Genomic DNA, 11741 nt, shown 5'->3' with positions numbered 1-11741 from the left:
CATATATTGCCGCTTTGCAGTGAGCATCCACGTCTACATACTACGCTGTAGATATCCTCCTGATATCTGAATGATGCCGCACGTGGTTATGTTTAGGCAACAAAAGCACATGGCAACCAACGCCAGGACGTCAACAAGCGCACATGCTTAGGATTGTGCAACAAAAATCGGGTTTCAACTCTCAAAGTGCTGATTGAAATTGTGAATATAAAATACACATAATGGAAACAAAGTTTCAGGATATTAGAAAAAGCCATATTTTGCAAAACTGCAATGGAAACTCCTTTTTTTTGGCTTTTATAGGTCACATGATGCTATGGTTATGCGCTTTTCGGTAGGAACTGGCTCCCTCAGACATGGACATTATATCTAAAGATTACATGGACTAAATATGGCAAAGCTGAGAAAAAAACACTGGACATTTGTAAAATGGTAAAAAATCGTTTTGTTTGATACCTCTTACATATATATGTATACAGTTTGTCTTGCCTGGTTTTTGTCTTTGTTTGTTTTTCTAATGTCTTGTTTGCAGTATTATGTTTCTGTTTTGTTGCCTGATTGATTTTCTTAATATACTTGAGTTATGTATAAAGTATCTGAAGAAGAAATAAAAAGAAAGAGGAAAAAAGCTGCTGTTTTTATTTAAGATCTGTTTAAAAAGGATCATGCAAGCAATCTCTGGAAATCCGCTTGATGTGTGTTTAAAAAGGGTTAAAAACCCTTAAGTAAGCCTCATGGTGGCACTAGAAGAAAAGTTAAGGGATCACCACATTTCTTAGGATTCATCCTCTGGGGATTATGAATGTCTGTAGAAAATTTCATCACCATCCATCCCACAGTTGTTGAGATATTTCGGTGTGGAGCGAAGCAGTGAACCTGACAAACACCTGCAGCCACTTTTGTCTTTATTATGAGTGAAGTCTATCCATCATGCTTTTGTGCGTCACAGCTGCTGGAGCGGCCACGACATCCGTCATCGTGTGTCGCTCTGCTGCTGTTCTCCATATTCATGCACCAACATCACTGACGGCGACTCCATAAAAAAAAAAAGAGATTCACTCTTCAGCGTGTTGACAGTTTGTTTAACCTCTGAGTTTCAGTCGGCTGCTCGTGATGATGTTCTGCTCTGATGACGGGTCAGGACTCGTGTCCACGGTTTGATGGATGTGTTTACAGACTCAGCGGTGCAGTGACCTCAGGAGGAGTCCTCTGCAGCCAATAGGAAGCCTACTCATTGTGTGAAATGTGAGGATGTTGTTTCCCCAAAGCCAAAATTCAGCTGAGTAAAGGTTGACGGCAAAGTAAATCTACAAATCTGGGAAACCTAATATTGTCTGGTTAGTGTAATTTTTTCACCCTTGTTTTTAGAGAGAAGTTGACAGAGTGTGTTCTCTCAAAAAATGACTACTGGCCCTTAATGTTAAGCTTTATATCTGAGTACAATGTAACTGAATTCAATCAAAAGATAATTAATAATAATTGACTTGATTCACGCAGAGAAGACGTTCTGCTCTGAGATAAAGCAGCAGAGTTTCATTGTGTCGGTCCGTATCAGCAGCCAGCTCACAGTCGGACGGTTTGACATTCAGCAAAGGTCAGGAGACAGATTCAGCACGCCTCAGTCCTCTCGCTGTGTGTCGATGTGTTTCATGTTACAATGTTTCAGATTCTGCTCCGTCAGGTCATGTGCCACAGACCTGATAATGAGATCATGGACTAACTACAAAGAGCACTCTGAGTCGAGCGTCTTATAGTAGAACTGTTCGTCCCTTCAGGCTCCATGTGGCCCCAAAAAACCTCCAGTTATAAAAGGACGGATGCCTGTGAGAATGAAAGCAGTTCATTTGACATCGGAAAGTCGTTTGACTCTACCATCAGACAATTTTAGCTGGGATGACAATTGTTGATGATATTTCAAATTTCTAATAAGGTTTGAATTTCATGTTGTGTGGATGTTTACATTATGATCTTTTGCTGATGCTGTTTTTTGTTAGACTAAATGTCTATTTCAGACATCTGCATGAGAGATTTAGAAGACGATGGATTCTGGTTACGTTACAACACAACTTAAAACCAACTAAATATCATCTGTCGTCAGTATTCTACATCAAATTGGCTTTAGACGTCCTGATATTGAACAGACGAAGTCACAACCTAAATTCAACCAAATATCCAACATGTTCTCATCCCAAGCTTTACATATTTTACTCTATGTGTCCTTCTGTGTCTGCTGCTGATGTTTCGGGATGGTGCTACCGTGATGTCAACAAATGCACGTGGTGGATGACGCTGCACGTGGTTAGATTTAAGCAACAACAGCACATGGCAACCAATGCCGGGACGTCAACAAACACACGACATTCACACGGGAAGCAAACACCGGACTCCTGTATGAAAGTCCGAGTTTGTTTGGCTCATCAAACACCCCCTCTGCCTGTCCACCTGCTGTGTGGCGTCCTCATGCTCCTTATATCACGAAGTTACCACCAGTGTTTTAACCAGATGCAACAGGTTCCTTCCAGCTGCATTTTCAGGTGACATCACCTGCGCGTGTATCGGGCGGACGTGGGTCGTGTCTTCCGCCCAAACGTTGACATATAACCACACCACAGCTTGTTCTCTCCGCCCATTGTAACGACTGACGCCATCCAGCGATCTGCGTGTGCACGCAAAAGTTGCCTTTTGGCGTCACACTCTTACACCACAAGCAATGACAAAGCAGAGCTATTTCATGAGTTTGCAATAAGAACAGGCAGAAATCTCAGCTTCTAATGGTTTTGGTGACCAGCAGAGAAATACGTTTGACAATTTTTGTTTTCTTGTTTTGGTTAAAACATCAAATAAAACGTGTCGGCCTGTGTTTAAATGACAGTATATAGTATATGTGAATGCATGTGTTTGTTACTCAGTATTTACTTTGCTGTAATTTCCATGTACACTTGCTTCTTCAGTCTTCTTTGAACTTTTTTTTCAAAAGCCACACAAAAGGCACTTTTTAAAAACTGTGGGACTGAATCTGCACATGCTCCGTGTTGTGTTATGGGTCAGAAATTGGAAAGTTAAAGATGGAAATGTGTCATTTCCAGATGATATTAGAAGGACTAACTAATAGATGGTTAACTGGTGGCTTGTGAAAGTTACCCAAAACAAAAGTGTAAGTGTAATTTAAAAAAGGCCTCATGGACGACTGAGACAATATTTACTGTAAAAGGGAAATATATTTGTTGTGAGAGTCTCAGAAGTCACAGAGTCACAGAAACAGCTGCTGACCTGAGAAGCTGTGACTCATGGCGTCCGTCTGTGTTCAGCCCTGAAAAACCCGTCAGACAACCTTTAAACGGTCACACTGATGAGATGACTCAGTTACAATTAGACGACGCTAACAGCTTTCAGCAGCTCGTCCTCTGCCGGCCGACTCAATTAACGGAGGGGTGAGGATTATCCCCGCTGTGTGCTGAGATGTGTTTCACCTCTGAGGAGGCTCGTTAAAAAAATGTCTTTAACAACTTGTTTTAAATACTCGAGCTGAGAACAATAATCTGCATTTACTGTGTGAAGAAAAACAGCAGCAGTAAACTGTAGTTGTATACTACAGTATAACTGTATAGTCTTAATCTAAGATAATGGAACAAGCATTTGCATTTTTTTTTTCTCATAATGAGAAAATAACTCTTGAATCTCAACAGATGTGCTCGTTTTTAGTCTGGCTGCATGAGTTTTTGGATATTTGTGGTTCTTTGACCTGAGATATTTTTACCTGTTACAAAAAAATCTTGAGAAATTTTCTGCTGGCAAATAATTTTGTGTTCAAGTAAAGTTTTCTCCAATGTTTTTTTTTTCCTTTTTATAGAGTTGATGTTTATATGTTTATATGATTGTGTTTTATGTAAATAAGTTTTAATGTACCTTTTTGATAGCAGATTTTGCACAAAAACTAATTTCTGCCTTCTGCAAAGAGTAGACAACAAATCCTCAACTTGCTTTGCTTGGGGGCCACTTTTGCAAAATGACAGGAGGTCAGGGGCCAGACGCAGCAGCCCCATACATGTTTCTCAGATTTTAGCACGTTTAGCACGAAACAGATCAGAATTTAGTCACATCCAAATGAAAAGCTGATTTATTTATGATGAGACAAAGAAAATATGATTGTTGATGATGATGAAGAGGTTTGAAAACCAAAGTCTCCTCTAAAGTCTGATTTCTTCCAAATGAAGACAAACTCATGTTTGCTCTGAGCTGCTGCTGCTGCTGCTGCTCTGCTGCTCTGCGTCTCTGCATCTCTGAGTCTCTGAGTCTCTGCAGCTCCTCTTTAGGTGTAATTAGTGCAACAGGTTGCACCTGGTGAGTCCATCCACAGTGTGATCAGGATCAGCTGTCCCCATGTGTCCTCTCTCCTCACCACCGTTACACCACATTTCCCTTTGTTTTTGTTTAGTTAAACATTTGTTTTTTAAGCAACTTACCAACAAATTACTCAAAATGACTGTGAATTGCTAGTATATTTGTTCAATTTTTTGCCGAAAATTAGCACAAAAAGATTTAAAAAAACAAGAATGAAATTAAAAAAAGACTTGAAAAAAGTGGTAATATACAAACACGTGATCATATTTCCATGGCATGATTTTAAACATGTAAATATTATTATATATATTTTTTTTTTAAATTCCCCATAATTTTTAATACACTTCCAATGATTTTATCTCTTTATCTCAAATTTTCAGGTAATTTTCTTGTCATCTTTTCTTCATTTCTTGCAGTTTGCAGGGGACCTTATGCCCAGTTGCTCATTGCCATTGCTCATTTCCTCAAGTTTTTCCTCAAGAAACCCTTTTTTGTTTTAAGATTTCAGAGGTTTTAACGCTTGTACAAAACGTCTGAATGCAGCACAAGAATATCGATGACATTCCAGCTGTTAAAGGGTTAATTTTTAATCCACAGATGAAGTTTGCACTCTTTATGGTCCACAGTGATCAGTCGCTGGCAAAAACACCTGTGAGGCCACCTCCTTTAACCCTTTGAACCCTGGATTAGTTTTCTCGTGCTGCGTTCAATGCGTTCACATGCATTTAAACTTTTGAAACTTTAGCAAACTGGTTTGATTTCTTTTGAATACGTGAATAAAAAAGGCAATCGGCAACATGGCAAGACATGTCCCGCAAAAAGAAAGATATTAGGAAATGGTGAAGTAAATCTTCTAAAAATTAGTTTTAAAAGAGAAAAGGAGAGAGAGAGCGATTACTCTAATATTTGTCTTTTTTAAATTGCAAAAAGCGAGTCCAGAATACTATTATTATGATTTGTATTAGCTTTTAAAAAATATATAAATGTATTCGTCAAAAGTCCCATCAGTCCACTCCTTCACGCTCGGCTGCCTCGTCTTTCTTCTCTTGATTTTCTTTTGTTTCCGCAACATGAAAACCGATTACCTCGTGATGTCACAGCCGCCGAGGTCTCCACGGTAACGGGCTGAAGGAGCTTGCTGTGTCCCGGTGGGCTCCGGTGAATACTGTGGAAACAATTAGAGCCGTAACGGACTGTAATGTCATTAAAGGGACGGAAACAGCGCTCCCACACAAACAAAGTGAACGCAGCAAACATTCACGAGTCCAGACTGAAGACCCAACACACGAGGTTAACACACACACACACACACACACACACACACACACACACACACACGGGGTTAACTCTCCTAAGTCACTACAGACATCTGTCTTCAGGTCACACAACAACAGTTCAGTTCAGATCTAAAAATTCTTCTATTTTCTAATTATAAAATAACATTTTTTAGGAAACTTTCAGGGTGTTTTTTCTTTAATGTGACTCATCGGCTCGACTCCCACATGTTCTGCCTCCCATGACTCACCTGTGTCTCCAGGTGACCCCGATCACCTTTATGACTCATGTCACATCCTGCTGAGAACCACTCACACAGTCACATTCATCAAGCTCTGAGACGAGAGGAAAATTCAGACCACCACTCGAGTATTTGAGGTCAACACGTTCTCATCTCGAGTCGTCACATGTTGCCGCTTTGTCAGTGGATTTCTATGTCTGCATATTACGCTCTGGCTATCCTTCTGCGTCTGCCGCTATCGTGATGTCAACACAAGCACATGGTGGGATTACGCTGCACGTGGTTATATTTAGGTAACAAAAGCACATGGCGACCAACTCCAGGACGTCATCAAACACACAAGCTGGCACGGATGGTCAGGATTATTGGAAGGAGGCACATTGTATCGTGAAGAAGAAACATTCACACAGGAAACAAACATCAAACTCCCAGATGAAAGCTTGTGTTTTTTGGATCCATCCTGCCAACCATTACACCGTTTCCTTCAGCGTTTTGACCTGACGCCACGAACACAATCATGCATCAATAATTATATTCTAATGACATTTTTACCTGCAACAGAGTAAAACTACTGACTACACTGCTACTTTTACTTTGAAAGATCCCAGTGCTTCTTTCACCAGTGAGGCTAATAAAAAAGCAAATATAGATAATGAAGAGTTATTTTACAGTGACATGTTGCAGGAGGCCGGTAGACGACAGGGTTCGCCCTTTAGTCCCGTACGAACCTGTGGAGCATGTCATGAACGCAGCGCTCACCTGCAGCTCTGACGGCCGAGGCACATGAACACCGGAGCTGACCGGCACACCGTGATCCTCTCACAGGAAACCCCCACGGCCAGACGTCACAATAATGAGTCCTGTTCCAGTGAAACTGACTCTGGATCTGATGCATTATGTTCACACCTCTGACTCTGATGTTTCTCAGGTACACACAATGAACACACACTGTCACTTTGTGGATCCTCAGAGGACAGTGGACAGTGTGTGTGTGTGTGTGTGTGTGTGAGTGTCGCTCTGTGTGAAGTCATGCTAATGGCTCTGCACTAAAAAGTCTCCTCTCTCCACCAGCAGCATGTAACATCCGTCACCATGGACACTGATGTCTCTGTCACTCAGCTGCAGTTTCATAAGTTACAGATAATGGACCCGGTTCTCTGTTAGCAGCACTGAAGGAAAGACTCTTAGCTGGACTTTGTGTTTAGTACATTTACCCAAGTTCTTGACTCAAAGTGTTAGAAAAAAACACAGTACTGTGAGAGCCACAATGTAAGATTTTTATTTCGAACATGCCGAATAAACACAAGCAAGAAAAACACCAGAATGCCTCTCAGACATGTTCAGTAAACAAACATGAAGATTTAATGCCCAAAAAGGAGCAGGAGAAAGTAAATACTTATCAAATCCTACGCCCCTTTTTTCCAATTTTATAAAAAAAGTTCATTTTAAACATGAATACCAATTTCTGCCCCAATATTTACCATACACACCTTGATTATTAAATTCCTTATATGTTCTACATGTTTTCAAATACACATGTCCCATAAATGAACACCTTTGACTGTAACACGATGTCCTGCAATGATTCTAATGACATTATGAATGCTGATTCGAAGGATTCTGTTACAGAGTTTGGTTAACTTAGGCAACAAAAAAAACAATGAATATTTTGAAACTACTTGAGCGGTAGAGAGCAAAGCGTCCGATTCTAGCTTTTTGAGTGTACAAAATGGTGTCCAGCAAGGCTCCTTATTGGGTCCTATTTTATTTACAGTTTATATCAATAATTTAATGTTGCAATGATGTTAAAATGGAATTTAATTTCTGTGCAGATGACACTATTTTGTATAGTTCTGCCTCGTCTTTAGCGAGTGTGATTAAGGAGCTGCAATCTGATTTAAATGTGGTTCAGAGGAATTTCAAGGTCGAAGCAGCTGACGATGTAAATTAGATTGTTACTTTAAAAATAAGGCTGACTGAACGGGTCTCATCTTTCAGGCTTGTTTTTTCATAAGAGGATAATCTGTCTTTTAAACATCACATTAAGTGTCTTACAAAAAAACTCAGGGTGAAGTTTGTTTTGTTTTACAGAAAAAATGTTTTTCTTTTGGTACAGGGAAAATAAGGTTCAAGCGACACTTTTTTTTAGCAACTGATTATGGAGACATTTCATAAGCATGCAGATTTTGTCTTGCCTGAAAATGTTACAAGAGCTTTTGAGTCTGCATAGGACAAATCCTGGTTAAATACAAATAAGTTGGGATCATGCTGCCATGGCAGGTTTCATCCAGCCATCTGGCAAATCAAACAGCCGTGAAAAGTGGCTTTTGGCATCAAGATCTTGCGCTAAAATCACAGCAAAAGCAGCGGTATTTGATAACTTTGAAAGAGAATGATATAGACCTCTGGCATGACCATTGTTTTCCTGTCAGAGCGCACATCGAGGACGATCCTCTCTTGCTGCTGCACGGCGCGTTTCTCTGGCACTTTCTGGGCTCACAGAAGAGCTAAAACATTTTTAACTTTTCAGCTCAAGGTGCAGAGTCACACCTCTCATTAATGTCAGTTTTTTGCCACATGTGCAGAGTCCTGCTCCACAGGTGCACCCACATGTTTTTCCAAAGGTGTTTTTGGAGCAGTCGTGCCTGGCGTGATGCGTTTTGCTGTGATCGGCCTCAGAACCTCCAAGACATTTACAATGGAGGTGAGGATTTCACCCGAGGTGAAGTCAGCGTGGGCACCATGAACGACAAATGAAACACGGCCTCTGTGATTTTAAGAATCACGGCTCATGTCACTTCCTGTCGGTTTTGTCTCTCTTGCCTGTTACCTTCCTCACACCTGCGTCCCGTTATTTTCTGCCATCCAGCTTCAGCCCACCATGTTTCTGTCGCTCCTACGTGAAATCATTTTTACTGAGTTTAACCTTGAGGCTGAGTGATGCTGGAAAATGAAAAATCCATTAAGTGCACAGAGGAGGTTCATCCATTCATGCAAACCCACACAGATACAAGGAGAGCATGCAAACAGGAAGAAGTGGGCTCCCAGCCAGGACCTGGTTCCATACTGGGCAACAGAGTCGCTCGCTTTGAGGAGGAGGGGCATGTTTGAGAAACTCCAACAGAGCGGTCGTTTCATATCATTTTACCAGACTGCTGGACTGTAACTGAATCAGCCTCTTCAAGTATTCTCAGGCTGTTTTCACAAACTGTTTCTATATTTTTCTACAGAAAATAATGCGCACAAAGTCGCACCTGTCCTTTGTATATTGAAAGGCAGCAATCATGTGAGTGGGAACCACGTGAACTATTAGTCATTTAAAGAAACTTCACATTACTTTAAAAAAAAAAAAAAACCCTTGATAACTTTACTTTTCTAAGCCTAGCCTCCAAAACTGCACAGAAAATTTTCAAATTTTTGAGAAAAATAAAGGATTATCTTATCAGTTACACATTAAGGATGTAACATTATTTGTGAGGCAATAATGTATGTTATCATACTCTTCTGTCAACCCTCTAATTGTTGTAACTGCACTTGTATAAACTGTTGGGACATAAAATCGTTATTTTATCACTATTCATATGTTTTGTGTGTAACTAATGTTGTCAGATAAACGTAAAGGAGTAGAAAGTACAATATTTCCTAGTGGAAAGTGGCACAGCAAGAAGATGAACCCAAACACAGGAGACAGCAGGTAACAGGAACTAAGACACATCACTTTTTATTCTGAGGAAACAGCAACTGATCATCACATCACCAAATCAAAAATCAAACAAAGACTCAAACGGAAACTTAAATACTAACTAGACTGACGAGGAGATGGAGTGCATCTGGAGCAAAGAGCGCAGGTGAGAGGAATCAGGTGATGAGGCAGAGGAGCAGGCAGGAGGCTGATTGGCTGAAACTGAGGAGCAGGAAGGACTAACGAGGCTGACGCAGGACAGGTGTGACAGAAAACAGGCGGAAACACAGACAGAGAATATTTTTGAAAAATTCCTGAATGAAATTTTTTAGTGAAAGTACAAAGACAATCTTGCAGGTGGTGCAGGGTTTTTTTCTTAACTGTTCTGCACATAAAAATGTTTTTATCATAAAGCACACTGATATAAAGTTTGAATTAAATTTCTGGGTGAAGTTTGAAATGAAGAAGAAAATGCAAGAAAAACATTGATGAAAGTTGAGATCATGAGATGTATCTTCCTTAATCAGATTGGTGTGCTTATTAAAGAATTTAAAGGACTCAAAGGTCCGTGACCATGATGAATATATAAATAAGAGAGTGTATAATCTTGTTCAACAGTCTATTTCATGTCTCAGTGTTTGAACTCGCTGCTGGAAAATGTTTTTGAAGTGACGGTGCAAGTTCTCGATGCACCGGGGAGGAATTCAATCACATAGTTTAGTGATGTACAATTGCACCACGAGCACATCTAATATCCTGATTTACATCCGCGCCAACTTCCTAAATTATTCATAGCAGGACGCTGTGGTAAACAAACACATCTTCATATTCATCAACCACTTTCTTCAGACTTTTTCTTCTGATACGAGGCGCCGAGGGTACAGAGCTCTTAAGGTAAACAGACATATGCGTTTTATTTTTTTATTTTCTTCACAGCCTTCTTTGCTTTTTGGAGGATATTTTTACAGCATTAATAGAAACAGTTTTGGAATGCATTTTAAAAACACAATTTTTGACGAAATACTAAACAAATATTTAATGCACTCTAACTTTAACAGTGTACTTTCACGGTGTGGTATTAGTACTTTTATTCAAGTGAAATGCTCCTGTGATCACTGTGATTACAGCTGGATATTTAGGCCTACAAGCGAGATTTATCTACCAAACACGGTCGATGGTGAACTGAAAGAGGTGAAAAGTGATGATGTGATGTGTGCGAATGAGAGACGTGATGTTTTTTTCCCTCGCAGTTGTTTACTCCTTCATCTCTCGATGCTGATTGTTGAGAAACGTTGGCTGGCGTCCGTTCAGCCACTTCAGTTAAACGCTTCATTCAGAAGTCATTCACTCCAAACAGGCTGCACTCTTCATCCTGCTGCTCCGCGCCGACGAAACAGTTTCCACTGAGCTGTTAAACATTACGCCGCTGTTACTTTTAAATGTTCATCACAAAGCTGCAGAAAAAAACCCAAAAAACACGATTCTTTTGTTCTTAGCAGGCTGTCTGTGAAATGAAACTATTTTTGGTAGCAGAGAGTCTTCGGTGGAGCAGCGTTCTCCACAAAACACATTCAATTTCTTTACTGAAATGAAATTTTATTCTCTCAAAGTGCTTTAAAGAGACTTTTCAGAGATAAACCAACAGTTTACCCCCTGAGGAGGAACTGAGAGAGACAAAGGGAAGGTTCATTCATGTTGCATGTGACATGAAAAAAGACAGTTTTAAACGGTCTCTCTTAGCCTGTACTCTTGTCCTAATGCCCAGTTGTGACATTACCGATCTGTGATGGAGGGACGAGTCCTTTGTGTTGCTTGTTAGCTGCTGGTTGTCCGTTGTGGATGAGCTTGGTTTAGAAGAGCATTTTTTGGTCGTCTGGCATCATCCACAATAAAATGCATTCAGTTTCTCCACTGAATTTAGAAGATTTTGTTCTCTGAAAGCGTTTCCGCTCACAAAAGAGAGCGATAAACCAATACGTTACCCCCTGATGTCACCACAAATCTCAGCTGCAAATCATAAGAATCATGCAGCTGGCTGTAGAGGACAGGTACTGTGAAGGAGACAAAAGGGACAACAGAGAAAAGAAGTTTGGGTCCAAAGCTTCAGTGACTGTGTTTCCATTTATGAAATGTGGGTGGAAACGCTGAGAACTCAAAGAATAAAAAAAGACAAAATACTGAAAACATTTGTCTGAGGTGGAA

Source organism: Plectropomus leopardus, chromosome 10 (genome assembly GCF_008729295.1).
Source record: "Plectropomus leopardus isolate mb chromosome 10, YSFRI_Pleo_2.0, whole genome shotgun sequence".
Classification (NCBI taxonomy): Eukaryota; Metazoa; Chordata; class Actinopteri; order Perciformes; family Serranidae; genus Plectropomus; species Plectropomus leopardus.
This window is presented reverse-complemented; position numbering follows the sequence as displayed.